The sequence below is a fragment of the Camellia sinensis genome, chromosome 14, assembly GCF_055761805.1.
Source record: "Camellia sinensis isolate YWXY chromosome 14, ASM5576180v1, whole genome shotgun sequence".
Classification (NCBI taxonomy): Eukaryota; Viridiplantae; Streptophyta; class Magnoliopsida; order Ericales; family Theaceae; genus Camellia; species Camellia sinensis.
The window spans coordinates 5,112,980-5,129,009 of record NC_138974.1 but is presented as its reverse complement, the minus strand read 5'-3'; the positions used below and the strand labels follow the sequence as shown (position 1 = coordinate 5,129,009).

Genomic DNA, 16,030 nt, shown 5'->3' with positions numbered 1-16,030 from the left:
AGAAAACGCTCCCCCAGGTACCAAGCCCGACAGACCGGGCCCTCAAGCAAAATCCGGAAACGCGAGGTCTCCTCAGCACCAGGGAACTGACCCCGCATCGCCGACGGCAGCGAAGCCCATGGCCGCCATGTGATTTGAAAGTGACAGACAGTTTGTTATCTACTGTTATTGAAACATGCAGTGGGAAAGCGAAGCTAAATAAACTGAAAATAAAGCATACCTCTATGGGGGTGATGGTGTCGAAGTATCGGCGGAAGAAGCCGAACGTCTCCCGTGGTTGCCGGGTGCATCTCCCGTCAAAACGACTCGAGAACGGGACAGCCGGAGGAGGCTCCGCAACTGGCACAGGTGCAAGCCTAGGGAAGTAGGCGTAAACCCACAACTGCAAAACAGATGTCAGTATGACCGACAGAATAAAGCAGAAATGGCAGAGCCGTGTTTTGTGCAGTGTATTGTGTGCAGTGTACAGTGTGAACAGTGTACAGTCAGTGTAAAGCAGAATGTATGTGTGTGCCGTGTGTACAGTATACAGCAAGTATAAAGCAGACCACAGTGTGTGCAGTGTACTGAGTACAAAAAGTACGAGACAGGAATGAAAAAGTGGAGAAGAAATGTACCTCCTAAGCCCGCCAGTAACCTCCAAGCAGCTGGCCGCTGCCACGAGAAGCCGAGCTCATATACCCGTAAAGAGTGGCCAGAGCAGCGCCACCCCAGTCATAGTGCAAGATGTCCCGGACGTCCACCAGTGCGCTGAGAAGACAGAGAGGCACGGTGTTCGCCCGGTCGGCGAAGATGGTAGTCCCGAACAGGAACATGAGGAAGCCGCGAGCATACCTCTCCTCGTCCTCTGGGGTCATCTGCACCTCCTCCAATGCGGGCTGGACCCGAAACTGTGTCTCGAACCAGGAGTATCGGACGAAGCCTGGACGAGCTAGCGGTGGGGCCTCCCCCAGTAGATGGACCTGAGCGGCGGTCCACTCATCCATGTCGGTGTCGAAAGGGATCGGATCCCCCCCTACCCCGATGCCTGTGAGCATCGAGAAGTCATAAGGGGTCATCGTCATGTCCCCTGCAGCAGAAAAATGGAAAGAATCGGTGGTGTCCCACCACCTCTCCGCCAAAGCAGCAAGGAGAGGTCTGCGTGTGGAGAGCCTAGAGAGCCCTCGGCAGAAGGTGCCGAAGCCCGCTCGGTCCACGATGCGCTGGACCGCATCAGGGAGCTCATCATACCACTCCCGCGCACCAGTATTCCCATACCCGCGAATGGTATGGGAACCCTCCTGCAAACGGAAAATGACAATTGCAAGACAACATTCAAAATGCAGTTTTGAAAAGACAGATATGGCATGTATGCAAGTTTGTCAGATTCAGGCAGATACCGGGTGCCTGTGTGCTTACAGTAAAATACGTGTGCTGTGTCAGCGTGTTTGGGCGTTTCAGAACAGATATGGCATGTATGCAAGTTTGTCAGGTTCAGACAAATACTGGGCGCCAGTGTGTATGCAGTGGAATACAGTGTGTGCCGTGTGTTTGAGTAATTCAGGGCTAGTGCAGTGTGTGTGCATGTGTCAGTCTCAAGCAGATATCAGTTGTATGTATGTTTACAGTCAACTACGGTCTACGGCATATCAGATTTCAGCAATTAGAGAATACAACTAACTATGGCAGTTTTGTATCCTACATTGCAGAAAGTAAAGCAGAAAGAAGAGAATTAACTCGGAAGTGCCGAATGAAAGGTGGGAGGTAGGCTCGCGTAGCAGTAGCTCAGGCGCCGCGTATCTCTCAAAGCTCCGGAACTGACGCAGGCCGTCTGGGGGCAGAACGTGGATCGCCGGCCGATAGGTCGCCGGGTCGAACGGGCGCTCGCTCAGTGGTAGGAGCTCGACCCCGGGATCCATCTCGTGGTCCGGGGGAGTCCCGCCACGTGGAATGTCGTCCGCCATGTAGAGGATGGTGTGAAAATGGCCGGAAAAGGAAAACCGAGCCGGAATGTGAAGAGTCAACCGGAAAGTCAACTCCTGAAAGGGTCGGAAATGGCCGGGAAGGCCGGAATGTGAAAAGGCACGGAAACGAAGGGCAAAGTGAGGGGAACGAACCCCGAAAAGGCTAGAATGCCAAACGAGGCACCGAAACGAAAATGTGATCGGTCGAAAACGTCCGAAACGCGAAGAGAAACGCGAATCCGACGACGAAACGGGCGTAGAACGCGAAGAAACGGAGAAATGGGGAAGAGAAAAAGCTCTAGAGAGAGAGAGCAAAGGTTTTCGGCGGTGGAGAAGTGAGAAAATAGGGCATGAAGCCCTATTTTATAACACCCAAGGTGAAAAGTCAAAACTGCCCCGCACCAGCAACTGTTTGCCGGTCGGCAATATTTTGTGCCGGCCGGCACTTTTTTGTGCCGATGGAATTGTTTTTGTGCCGATGGCCAGCCGGTGGCCTCATCTTTCGGCCGGTGGGGTTCCCACAGCCTTGTTTAGGCCATATGAGAAGTTCATGGTCTTCATAGCTCAAGAAAGTGCAAGAAAGTGCATCTCCGATGTTCAACCGGCCTCCGTTCTGACCGCGGGCCGTGTCTCCAGTGCGAGGCACTCAAATTCGTGCAAGGTGTATCCTTTTTGTATCCTTTTAAATTCAAAAGCTACCCCATGTGTGTTGCACAAGTTCATCACACTACTTCGGTGCATTACATCGCGCTGTCGCGCGCCACTCATTTGCATTGTTGTGCACGTGTTACATGCGTTGCAACACGCACCCCTTTGCATTGTCGTGCACATTTCTCATGCATCATCATTGCATTTCCATTCCATGCATTGTCATGCATTCCAGAATACGTGCGTTGTTGCGCATTCAAGCCCATTTACACTCCGTGTGGCATGCATGTCACACTTGGCATCGCACTGTTTTGTGCATTTCAAATCTCGCGCTGTTCTGCGCATCGCACTGTTTTGTGCATTTCAAACCTCGCGCTGTTCTGCGCATTGCGCTGTTTTGTGCATTTCAAATCTCGTGCTGTTCTGCGCATCGCACTGTTTTGTGCATTTCAAATTTCGCGCTATTTTGCGCATCTCATTGCATTTTGCATGCATTCCATCGCACTGTCCTGTGCACTCGCGTTGCCTAACGCATTGCGCTATTTTGCACATCATACCGTCGTGCAATACCGCCGGTCTGGCGAGACCTTAAACACGCATGGTCTGGCGAGACCTTAAACACGTACGGTCTAGGAGACCTTAAATCCTTGGAAGGTGTAAGACCTTTAGTGTTCGCATTGTCGTACACTTCGAGAGCCGCGTGTTGTCGCGCATTCCATGCAACATGCATTTCATACATCATTTGCATTTCAAAAAAAAAACAAAACATGCATTGTCATGCATACCATTTTGCATCCCGGTCCAGGAGACCTTAAATCCTCTGAAGGTGCAATTCCTTCGGTGTTTGTCGTGCCCGGACGACTTTCGGTGGTCTGGTAAAGCCACCTGTCTGTGTTTGCGATGAGTTCCTAGAAGACCAACTGGGACGGTGGAAACTAGAGTTCGAACGGCTTATGCCTAGAACGCAAAGGTTCGGGAGTTCCGAGACTAAAGTCTGGTTTAAATACCCAGGGGTTTACCCTCGGCTTGAAATCTGTATGGAAGCCCCATAGGTTGAGGCGGCATGTCTACGCCTCAATTCTGGATACTGGACCAACCTAATATACCGCCCTGTTGGTAAGATAGGGAAAGTTGCAATCATAGTCATTGCATCATAGTGCATTGTCATGCATTTCCATTGTAGCTCGCATGCATCCATTGCATTTTCCCCAGTGGGTCGCATTGCACTGCATTGTCATGCATGTTGTAAATATCCACTCTATTGCATATTTGTAGATATTGCATTGTAGATTGCATGCATTCATTGCATCACCTTCCGCCTTTGGCTTGCGCCTTTCCAGGTTGAGCTTGGTCTGGTATGTGCCCTTACTTTTCATGTTAAAACACAGTTCTGTATGTGTATCGCGCCGATTCCACGTTGATATGTTGGTTGAGGGTTGCGGCACCTTTTCTGTGTTACACATGGCTCGTATGTATGCATGCCTTTCCTAAGCAAGATTTGGTTTGGCCTGCGTGCCATATTCATGTATTACATTGTAGTGTAATTTTTGCATCCGGCATTAGGATCGTAGTCCTTTCTCCAGCGGGTCGTTTCCCCACTTATGTCAATTCCACCCAATACTTGTTCTTGCGTCTGTCTACAATACTCATAGTTCAGTTGACCGTTCTATGGTAGACAGACTTGTTATCTCCATCAATCTATTTGACATAGATGTGGTTTCGAACCACTCGTGATTGGATCACGATTCAAATGCTTTGCATGTAGCTTGCATTGTTTCAATTACATTGCATCTTTATTTGCATTATTTATACATTGTTTTGTATATATCGCATTTCGAGTACACCACATTTGCATTGTCATGCATGTTGCTAACCATATTGTACCTGTTAAGTTTGTTTTCTTTGCAGGCACGATATTGTATGTACGGTTCATTTGCAGCTGGTGCAACCAGACGAGCCGCACAGGTATTGTATCTCCCGAGTGAGACGTATTGAGAATTCCATAATTCTCTTACATCCTTTCTGCATTGTAGTGTAGTTTGGTATGCTAGCTTAAAACTGTCGCATGTTTGCTTCGTTACAGCTTTCTTTGCATGATCATAAGTTATGCTCGGCTCTGTGCATTGTCTTGCATTTTGCCCCTGCCTTCGGGCGCATACCTTGTTTGTCTTGCATGTTTGTCTGAGTCTTCGGCCTTGTCAAAAATGGGTCGTCTCTGGGCTTTGACATTCACTCCCGTCATTGTTATGACTTTCGAGCTCTGTCAAAGAGGGGCAACTGTAGACACCCCATTTTTGACCGTCCTCAAGACTTGGACGTCACCGTTTGAACACTCGGTGATTATCCATGTTTGTGTTCGTTTGGAGTTCCCGGAAGCCTCGGCTCGCGTGCCTTGCCTCAGGATCTCCGAACTCGACCGTTTAGTGTCTGGTTTTGCACCAAACACTTGTGTCTTGCCTTTGAGAGGCAGGGTGGGGCTTGTAGACCATCCCCACCCACCACCGGCATTGGCTAGATGCCACCGGCTGGTTTTTGCTGCCACCGGCAATATAGTTTGCCGGCCGGCACTCTTTGTTGCCGGTCAGCACTATTTGTTGCCGACCGGCACTCTTTTTGGCCAAGATGGCATTTTTTTCCGGCCGATTGCTGTTCATCTGCTTTTGCAGATATTTTTAGACAGCTGTATTACTTTTGCTCCCCTCCATACACGTGTATGGAGGGATCTCCCTCTTGCAAAGCTTGTCTTGTAAGCTTTACAAGAGGCATATAGAGAGAAGCTCTCTCTAAGGCAAAAAAAAGAGAGGCTTTAGACATTTTTGAGGAGAGAAGACAGAGGAGAGCTCTGGTTTTTCTAGGGTTAGGGTTAGATATACACTTTCTATCTCTATCTCCCTCTCATTATTCACTAGGTGTTTTGTGTCTTACTATTGCACACAAACACCTAGTGTTTCACCTTCCTCTTGGAGCTGAGGTTCTAAAGAGTGTGTTTTGAAGCTTTGGTGTTGGATTCAAGCTCAAGGAGGCCATTGGAGCACCATTGTTGAAGAGGACTACAAGGGTGAGAAACTAGTCCCTTTTTCCCCCTTTTTTGCATTGATTTTCTACTAGTCTTAGAGCTGTTTTTGTGATTATTGTATAACATAAAAAAGTTCTTTTTTTAAGCCCTCTTTATTGTTTATTAAGAGTGTTTCATTGTTTGAGGGTTGTTGACCACCCTTAGGCCTCAAAAGGCCTCATTTTGAGCCATTTTGTGCTAGCTCCGGGATTTTGGTGTTGAGGTCTCTTCACCACTGAAATCTTGAGGGATTTCAGTGGTGAAGATGATGCTTTGAAGTCCCAAGAAGGAGAGGGCCACCCCCTCTCCTTGTTGTCCTTGAAAAGGGCATATTTTGACCTCTTAAGGAGGCCTATGCTTGAGTGTGTGTTGAGCATGTTTCGTTTGTTTTTCATGCTTATATATCTATAATATAACATGATTTCAAATTGGTTTTGGAACTCCATGCATGTTTAGCATAGTTGCCATATAATGCCTTATTTGTGCCTTAACATGTTCTAGGTTGTTAGCCTTTGTTGGAGCATGTTTTAGGCTTGCATTTGTGAAGATTATGTGCTTATTTTGCCATGTTTTAGCTCTGCCCATAGTCGTTTGGGTTGATCTTTGCATGCATTATATAGCTCCTTTGTATTTGGGCTTGTTGGCCTTGAGTATGTGCATGTGTAGCATGCCATCTTTGCATTGTTTTGGTGATTTGGAATCATCCTACATGCTATTTCAGTCCCATTCCCATGCATGTTTGATTGCCTTGCATGCCTCTTTAATGCCTTAGAAGCATGTGTTGCAATGCTCCATGTTTTGGCCATGGTGTATGCCTTTGTATTTGGGCCACTTAGATGCCATCTAAGGAGTCCTTTGGCCTTGTTTTAACATGCTAAAAATCTGTTTTTAGTTGTTTAATGCATGCCATGTTTGGTCATGATAAGTGTAGATCAATGCCTTATTGATTTGCCTTGAACACTTGGACTATTCGTTGCATGTTTTGGCTTGATTTATAACTTGATTTGGCATCATTTTATAACATGATTTTAGGGCTCATGTTGCTTGCTAATTAGTCCATGATTCCTCCTTTCAAGTGTGCTTGAATATTGCTCGTTTTGTGCTTAAGTGTTGGCCCTTATGTGCATGTGTGTGTGTATGCCACTTAGCCCTCACTCTTTAGCACTCATGGCTACTGTTTTAGGCCTTTTTTTTAGAGCTGCCTAATTCATGTATAAGACCATCTTAGCATTAGTTTGCATTGCCATATGCATGCTTGTATGCTTGCATAAGTTAATTGCCATGCCATGTTGCATCCTTAGCTTGTATGCCTACGTTGCATTGCATCTTGCATGCATGCCTTGTCCCTTGAATTGGTGATAGGAATAGGGCCTAATTTGTTTGATTGGTTTGCATGCATTTGAAATCAAAGTTGCATACTTGGTTCTTTGGGCCATCATGCATGGAAATGCGTGATTGGTGGTCCGAGAACCGAGGCACATGTCCCTTTGAGTCATCACAATGATAAGAGACATGGTTGGTGCATACATGCCTTGAATTATGCTGCCATGCCTTGTTTTGCCCTCTGTTGCTGTGAGTTGCAGGTTCTGCAGGAATACTCTGCCGACCGGCAGTGTAATGTGCCGACCGGCACCATTTTCTCTGCCGACAGACCCTATTTTGTGCCGATGGGCATACTACACTGCCGGTGGAAGTTTCATTCAGCCGGTGATGATCCCCTCTGTCCAAGGATGCAGTCCTGAGGCTTTAACAGCCTCCAGAGGAGGAAAGGAAGGAAAACAGAGGCAGCTTGCGCATGGTGGCGCGCTTCCCGAGGCGTTTTCCCGCTTTATTTAATTTATTCAATTTGTTAATTAAATTAGTTAATTTGTAATATTAATTAGCTGGTGTAGTTAATTAATTTGTATTATTATTTTGGTCCCTCCGAGCGAGGGCAAATCTGTAATAAGTGTGCGTGAGTGCGTGTATGTCTTCCAACCTCACGTCTTTCTTCCCTTTTATTTACCTGCTTACGATGGTAGATTAGGGCACGTTCAATTTAGCATACCTTATGCTATGCATGTGTGCATCCATGCATTTGTATTACATGCATTAGGCTCGGTACATCATGCTAACCGCATATGTTTTTCAAATCAAAAACTAAATACGTGATAATTGTGCATTTTCACATGACATGTTTAGGATAGCCGAGCCTATTCTAGCAATATTTTGTATGCGACGCATTAGGCACTTCACATGGACTTGGATCATGCATGTTTGCTAACAAGTTCTTTGTTTTGGCACGGAGTACTATGTAAGTATTTCCGCTTTAGCATATCGCATGAGTGTGAATATTGCCATGACAACATGCTTAACATGTGGCTAGATGCTTATGTATTAAACTGTTTCGAATGCCTGTGGGTGAAGGTTGGATTGTTTGAGTTGGAAAAACTCGTTGAAATCCGTGTTTTAGCCTACTTGCGAGTAGCAAATTCCAAAGCATTTTCAAACCGAACGGATATGCAATGTTCATTTCCAAATTAGGCAATCTAGTCTATACTTGTTTGCTGTGCGCATAACATAGTAATTCTAAGCTAATAAACGGAATAAGAACACATAACGTTTTCAAAATTGGATATCACGGTTAGTAGAGGCCGGTCTTCGGACCGGGCGAAAGGGGGTGCTCATAGCTGACCTTCCCCGATCGTACCCAAGCTCCTGAGCCGAGACAACTCCGGTGATGACGGACATGTGGCCTTCGGCACCGAGTCAGGGTTTCTTAAATTCTACCATTTTAAAACATTTAGGTGGCGACTCTGTATCTGGTAAAGCAGTCCATGTTTGGCACTACTTTTTCAAAAATCCGTTTCTCAAAACGATTTTCCAGATTTGGACTCTTTGGTTCAGATTAAGAACCGTGACACAAGTTGAGTCCGAACTGTAGCAGCGAGGTCCCCCCCGCGGACATGTTACACATACTTGTTTATGCTTGAGAAATTCAAATTATTAGCTCAACGTAGCAAACCTCAAAGTTGCGGACTTGGTGCTGACCCCTTCTGTAAAGAGTTTGTAAACGGTAACTTTTGTATCTGAAGTAATCACCATCGTTCCCTTTGGAGTCATGATTAGTTTTGTTTATGCTATTGCTGCTTTTCTATAATTTTTCATTGCACCTTTGTGTTTTAAGTTTCTATTGATGTTGGAAGCTGCACAGAACTGATGCAGTTGACTTACCATATTTGTATTGCTTTGAAATTCTGAGCGTTTACTTGTGATTTTGTATATGAAATTTCAGCCCTTGTCAGAAACTAAACAATTCTTCTTTGGCAGCCTCATTAGCCAATAGTGGTAGCCCATTGCAAAAGAGGGAAAAGCTTTATCTTCTTGCTGTTGGGTATTACAGAAGTGGTGAATATCGAAGGAGCAGGCAGCTTGCAGAACAATGTTTAGAGGTTTTTTTTCCCTTTCCTGTATCTTATCAGAATTTGTACCTAGTATTGCAATTTTCTTTTCAGGTTCTTTTTCATACCTACATGATTTTACTTTGTGTGATGTGTGATTGATTATCTTTCAGATTATAATTTCAAACAAATGATACTCAAACAAAATAATAATAATACAATAATTTGAAAGAAATGACATGACTTGCGTTTCCTGTTACTAGTTTTGATAATTTGATGTTTTTCACAATGACTTTTTGTCATGGATCTGAAGGGCAATTCATCATTGAAATGCTATGACAGAGTTATATTTTGATCTGTCTAATCTCCGGCTCATTTTAAATTCTTTCATCCACTCAAATAATCTTCAAATCACCTAATTATTGATTACTACCATAACATAGACAATGTACATCTAAATGAACTCTTTTTCTCTCTTTTTTTTAAGTAATTTTTATTTCTGGCTTATTAATTATATATTGACTTTAATTTAATAGTCTATAATTATAGAAAATTTCTCATGCATGGGAAATCACATAGGTATTTCATGTGTTGCAGATTGCACCTGATTGGATGCAAGCTTTGACCCTCAAGAAGACTCTTGATGCTCAAATCACTAAAGGTGATGACGATACTTCTCTTTATCAATTTTTCAGATCTTAAAAAAACTGAAAATACATTTCTTTCTTTTTTTTTGTTGTTGTTGGTGGTGGTGTGTAGATGGGCTTATTGGAATAGGCATCACTGCAACGGTTGTAGGACTTGTGGCTGATGGGATTGCTGCCTCTTTAGGTTGAAAAAATTGGTTAATTCAATATTGACTGCAGAATAACATACTACCAAAATTGTCTTGGGTCAATTTCCTTTTCTTTTTATATTTTTTATTTTTTAATTTTTAATTTTTATTTTTTTATATTGACAAGCGTAATTGTAGAAAGTAGGAATGGACACCACTGCTTGAATCCAACCTGTTGGCAGCTTGTTATTGTTTTGGTGAAGTAGATTGATAATTCAAATAGATGAGAATTACCATTGTTGATTGAACTCTACTTAATTCATTGATCTTATTATAAATAAATTTTAGTACGACTGTAGCAATGTAGAATATATTTTGTGGCTGTCATAATTTTTATTTATTTTTACTGAAATGAAGGAGGGATAGTTTTCTCATTGTTGTTTTGGAGGATGCTTTGGAAATTCATGTTTCTGGTTTGAAGCTCGGTTTCTGCGAAAGATCAAGTTAGTTTGACATTGTTTTTTTTGGGCTGTTTTCCTTCTTTTTTTGTTCAATTTTTTTTTTCCCCTTACTCTGAAGAGAATGCTTTGGCTTCTTTTGGGAACATGAAAATAAGTCAATTTATTAACTTACTTACATTACATCACCTTTTTACTTTTTATACATTTTTTCAGCAAAAAAAAAAAAAATCAAAAAGCTAATTTTTTCCTACTTCTCAAAACAATCCAAAGTAGGCAATTCTTACAATTCGATGGGTTTATAATTGTGCTTCAATTACTGCTGTTAAATTTATCATGGATAGATCATTCTAGAATAAAGATTTTGGCAGCTTATCCCGGTTGCTTTGCCTACATATATTTGTTTGGATATATTGAGAGTCGAACTCATGACCTTATAGTAAAAAACACGAGTTTTGGCCACTGAGCAGTCTTTTAAAATTAAAAAAAAAATTAAAAGTCAGATTTTATAATAACAAACATACAAAAGTGAACTTATTTTTGAATTTACTAAACTTCTGTTGAAATTTTTCTATTTTTTAAAACGTTTTAGGATTGTCTAATCTAGATAGACCTAAAAAGTAAATATCTTTGGACTCAAAATTGAAAAAGTTCACAAAAGGCAAATATAAGCCTAAAAAATAACACAATTCACAAGCTGCAATATGTATTAACAAGCACACACATACTTGAAATTCCCGCCAACAGCATCAATGTCGACATAATAAAAGAACATGAAGATCATAGACCTATTAACTTCTACCAACCAAAGTTTCAGCATGAGTTAACACAGATGATATATAGTCAGACAGAAAATCCTGAAAATGGACAATACACGCATCACCAAACACAGCGATAAGTGACATGAGACTCTGTAATTTCATCACTGTAACTAACTTTCACCACTTGCCCCTTCTCCCATCCGTAATACCGTGCAATTGCATCTTTTTGTAGCATCCGAGGAATCTAAGGGAAAACACAAAATGATTTCAGTCAAATTCATTGGAAGGATTACACAACATCACTATGTTGAACACTATGAACATCACTATGTTCTAGCATCACATATGTAATATGGGGGTGTGTGTGTGTGTGCGCGTGTGCGTGCGCATGCATGCGTGTAATGTATAGAGGATGTATGCTGAACACTAAAATATGGACAAGATGTCTTTGCTCAACCAGAGCCAATATTTGTCACAAGCTGCATACCAGACATACCAGATGAGCCTCAAACAATAAAACCTAGGTGATCCTCTATCCTTGATTTCACTATTGCTGAGTAGGATATGATGACTCCATTCGGGATCAAGTCAAACATTGACATTTGGTTTGAGGGTAGTACAAGGGTCATGGCCACATCCCAGCATATACAACAACTCTCTTATATTATGACATCTCGATTGAGTAATTTTCAGACTAATTACTCATATCCTCCAACCAAAGTTATCTTCCCAACATCTAACTTTACATGGTTAACATATTCGAGAGATTTACGTTTGATGTTAAATGCATCTTATATTATGTATGTATAAATACATTGAAGAACTCCTACAACATTAATGAGGAATAGCTACTTCTAAGCAGCACTAAATAAATATTTTAGACACCAGTATGTTAAGAATCAAAGATCAACTACGAAACACCAACAAGAATATGCAGTTTTTTAAAAAGAAAAGTGATAATAGAACCCACAACAAGAATATGAGTTCTCAACAGCTAAGCAATAAAAATAGAAACAAAAAACTTCCTTAGATAGCAACATCCTTTTTTAGCATTTTCAAGTTTAAAATAGCAAAACTATCACAAATTAATAACTAACCTGTTTTTCTTCCAAACTAAACTTCTTCAAGAGGTTCTGCTTCTCCTTATCATTAAGTACTCGATGCGTTGGCTTTAACACATGCATTGTAATGTTAACAAGCAAGTCGGTAATCTAAATATAGAACGGTACGACATTAAAGGCATGAAATAGAATTTAATCACAAAAGTAAGCCAAATGATTTAAAAACGGGCAGCTTTATAGAAGGATTATTTGAAAAATAATCAAAACTAAGATACTAATTTGACAGAATGCTCTTTCTCTTGCTTCCTCCTCCAACTCTCCTCTTGTACGCCAATATACTCTGAAAAGACAACTCGACATCCTCCTCCTCGAGGATGAATTTGTTTTCTTTTCTATACTCCCACATCCCAGTAAAATTACTCAAAAAACTTTCTTTAGTCGTTGCAATACATTCCTAAGGATCCAGCCAAACCTCACATAAATTTGTTTTGGCCAATAAGGATTCCACTCAAATTAATCATCACCAACAACAATTCCCTTATTACTCATCCATGATGAAAATTTTAAAATTATTTCTGAATGGCTTGAGGGTCTCAATACCTAAAGTATTGAATCGAACAGTTTTCCCCCACAGAAAATGCATGACATATACATCCCTTCTAAAGGAAATCCTTCAAGTCAACTGTGCTTGTAGCTAATATTCATTGATATTTGCTTACTTTTTGGTAGGTCAGTTATACTTAATGGTCACAAATCAAGCATTAAAACACGAAACGATACTCTGGAATGCCAAAATTCGCATCTCAACATAGTAACAGTAATGTGAAGAATGGGGAAAAAAAATGCAATGCTTCGATAATACCAGAAACGTACTTGGAATATTTCAACTTTGAAGGAGAAAAGATCCACAGCTTTCTGAGCTTGATTTTTCATTTGATTTTGCACCACTAATATCAGCCAAGTCAAACTTTCTCTGTTCATTATCTGAGATGCAATGCTACGAATGGTATTAACTTTTACCGCAGTTGGTTCACAGAAAATGACAAGAACCTGCAACCAGGATGATGAAATATTTCATTACGTTCAATCAAAAAGTATTCTTTCAATTGATAATACATAACAGCACACATAAAAATATAAAGCTACAGGATAGATGACAGGATAAAAAGCTATTGTTCCTGCTGTTTTAACTCACTACTCATTAATGGCTTTCATAAGTTGTTGGGCATTTAAACCCCAAAGTTTTATCTTTAGATTCACAAAATTGGACTTTGCTTTGGTTTCACCAATGAACAACAGGAAACACCATATCATACCGTGCTCCATCCCCCATATGTTTTGTGATTGAATTTGGGAATTACAAGATATATTGTGTTCAGATTTCAACAACAACGATAAATAATTCATCTATGAATATTCTATCAAGTTCATACATCAAATGATCATTCTCAGTGGCAAATATAGTTCACAAAATAAGCGTAGAAGATTATTATGACCTAATATTCCTTTCATTGAAGTAAAAAAGGCAAAGGAGTGATATTAGTTAAAAGGTAAATGAATCTTACTAAAATGAAGAAGTAGAATATCAAACTGAAAGAAAAAATAAGTGTATACAGGTGACACTCCTTTACTGAATTTACTTTTATAAACTATGACTCCTAGAAAAAATGGAAAAATGAATAAATAAAGTAATGCTTGCAATGTGAATTGACACCGTAATTCAACGAAAGTACCTGGGAGTTCTAAACAAGAACATCAATGGACACAAGATAAGGAGCTACATTAAGGGTTTTGTTAACAAAGTGAACACGATCTTGAATTTTTTTCTCTGCCACAAAGTTACGCAAAAAATGAAGTGGTATTTAGGGGTTCATTCAACATAGGAGAAAATAGCTTTATGGTTGAAGATACTAGGAATAACTAGTTTGCAAAAACCATCACTTTTTACTAGACTGAAACGGACGGGGATTCTATGAGCACAAGCATTGACGAAGGAATATTTCTACTGACTTGTGCATTAGAGACCAAAGAAAGGTTTGCCTAATGAATAGTACATATAAAGAGAAACATTATTGTGGATTACTAAAATAGTTATGTGAATTGTTGTCAATTGAAAAAAGAAGGGCGTCAGTAATTTCAAATAATTCAAAACCTACAAATTAACAAAACTCATCACAGAATTACCTACAATGTTGCTTAAATTTTCTTGCATGTGGGAGATGCAAGATAATGCATTAAAATACAGGACATCTAACAAAAGAAAGGGAATTTCTATTACTTAGCAAATGAGCAATTCTGGCATGAATTTAGACCATGTCTAGCAGGGACATCATTATCATTTATCATTCATTACAAGAACCAAGGATGTGAAATGCAAAACAAGGGCATCATTGTCATTTATCAGTCATTATCCTTACAATAACTTTGTGATTGGAGAAAGGGGGGGAAGATTAATCAGATTTTATAATTATCCAATCCTGCTGCTCAAAAAAAAAAAAAAAAAAGCACGAACAAAACAATAAAGAAAAAACTAGCCATTGTGGCATTTTATCAAACACCTAGCAAACCCATAATCAGAAGCATGAGACTTTACTGTGTGTAGAATCACCAACAATTCATTGACTTCAATGATTATATTGGGTAGAATATGAATATTATAATCAAAATACATAACATGTTAATCATTCTGTTTTCTATATTTTTTTTCCCAAATTAAAATCATTCAAGTTGTTCATGGAACCCTTTAAAGTAGAGAAGTTTTGGAGATGTTAGAACTAACGAATGGAATGACTTTAATCTCATCTTAACAATGAATTCCATTTACACAAACACGTCCGAAGACAGAGAGAGGGGTAGAGAAAGGGAAACAGAGACAACAAACTGACCTAGAACTCACGGTGGTGCTGTAGCTTGATGTCGGTGCAGGATGAACTCACGGTGTGGAGGATGAACCGTCCTCACGGTGGAGGATGAGCTCACGTTGTTCTCTGTTACAGCTTTGTGAAAGAACTATGGATAGATTATTAGGGCACAAAGTTCTAACCAAGGAGTTGAAAAGTTTCTTTTGGATTGAAATTTTGATATAATTCAATTTAGGCGGTAAATCAGAATTTTTTTAGTGCTTTAATTTTGGATTTATGTAAAGACATGGAAAAATATGAAAAAAAAATAAAAATAAATCATAATTCATAAATTAGATGGGTAATGTGAAAGTATTCTAATTAAAAAATAAATTTGTGTGTTTTATGAAATTTTTTAATCGTTAAAATTATAATTTGTTGTAGTGAGAGAGAGAGAGATGTGAGAGGAAAACTGATAAACATAAAAAAAAAAAAAAAAAGAGAAAAAATTAGTAGAGTATTTTTTTTTCATTACTGCCCAATTTGTCAAAATTTTTCATCCAAAATTAGTGACAAAATAATTTCCTCAGTAAAAGGTCTCAAAATATTAAAAATTATTAGTAACGAAAATATATTTCTCACCAAATAATCTTAAAATATTTAAAATCAAGTTTTTTTAAAAAACAAAATGTAAAATTATTGGTGACGAAAATATATTTCTCACTAATAATTTTATAATTAGTGACAAATTTTTTTCTCACCAAAAGTCTCAAAATTTTGGCGCCACCAAAAAAATTTAGCGGAAAATCCTTCAATGACGAAACTTAATTTTTTCTCACCTAAAAAGAAGTATTTATTGACGCAAATAAATTTCGTCACCTATTATTTTTATTTTTTTATTATATGTGATAAAATTTTATAATTCGTCACAAATTATTCTTATTTAGTGATGAAATTTATTTTATTCACTACTTTTCGTCACGATAGGTTACTTTTGTTATAGTGAAAACAGTGTAACTAAGCATATGAGTAATGAATGTTTGAATGCTACAAGTAACTGTTAGAATACTCGCTGGATTCAAGAATCCCCTCACAAAAGTTGCATGGGT

At 39.8% G+C, this 16,030-nt stretch overlaps 1 long non-coding RNA gene and 1 other non-coding gene across 2 annotated transcripts; one reads left to right on the top strand and one right to left on the bottom strand.

Annotated features, from left to right (window-relative positions):
* Positions 1 to 8,631: 8,631 nt before the first annotated feature.
* On the top strand, positions 8,632 to 10,170 carry LOC114263890 (uncharacterized). The gene is made up of 3 exons (XR_014350549.1): positions 8,632 to 9,077; positions 9,624 to 9,687; positions 9,786 to 10,170. It is a non-coding gene; the product is annotated as an uncharacterized LOC114263890 (transcript).
* Positions 10,171 to 10,940: 770 nt separating this feature from the next.
* Positions 10,941 to 15,179, bottom strand: LOC114300591 (uncharacterized). Its single transcript, XR_014350548.1, has 4 exons — positions 14,967 to 15,179; positions 12,955 to 13,131; positions 12,118 to 12,231; positions 10,941 to 11,264 (listed from the first exon to the last, which is right to left on the bottom strand). It is a non-coding gene; the product is annotated as an uncharacterized LOC114300591 (long non-coding RNA).
* Between the last annotated feature and the right edge of the window lie 851 nt (positions 15,180 to 16,030).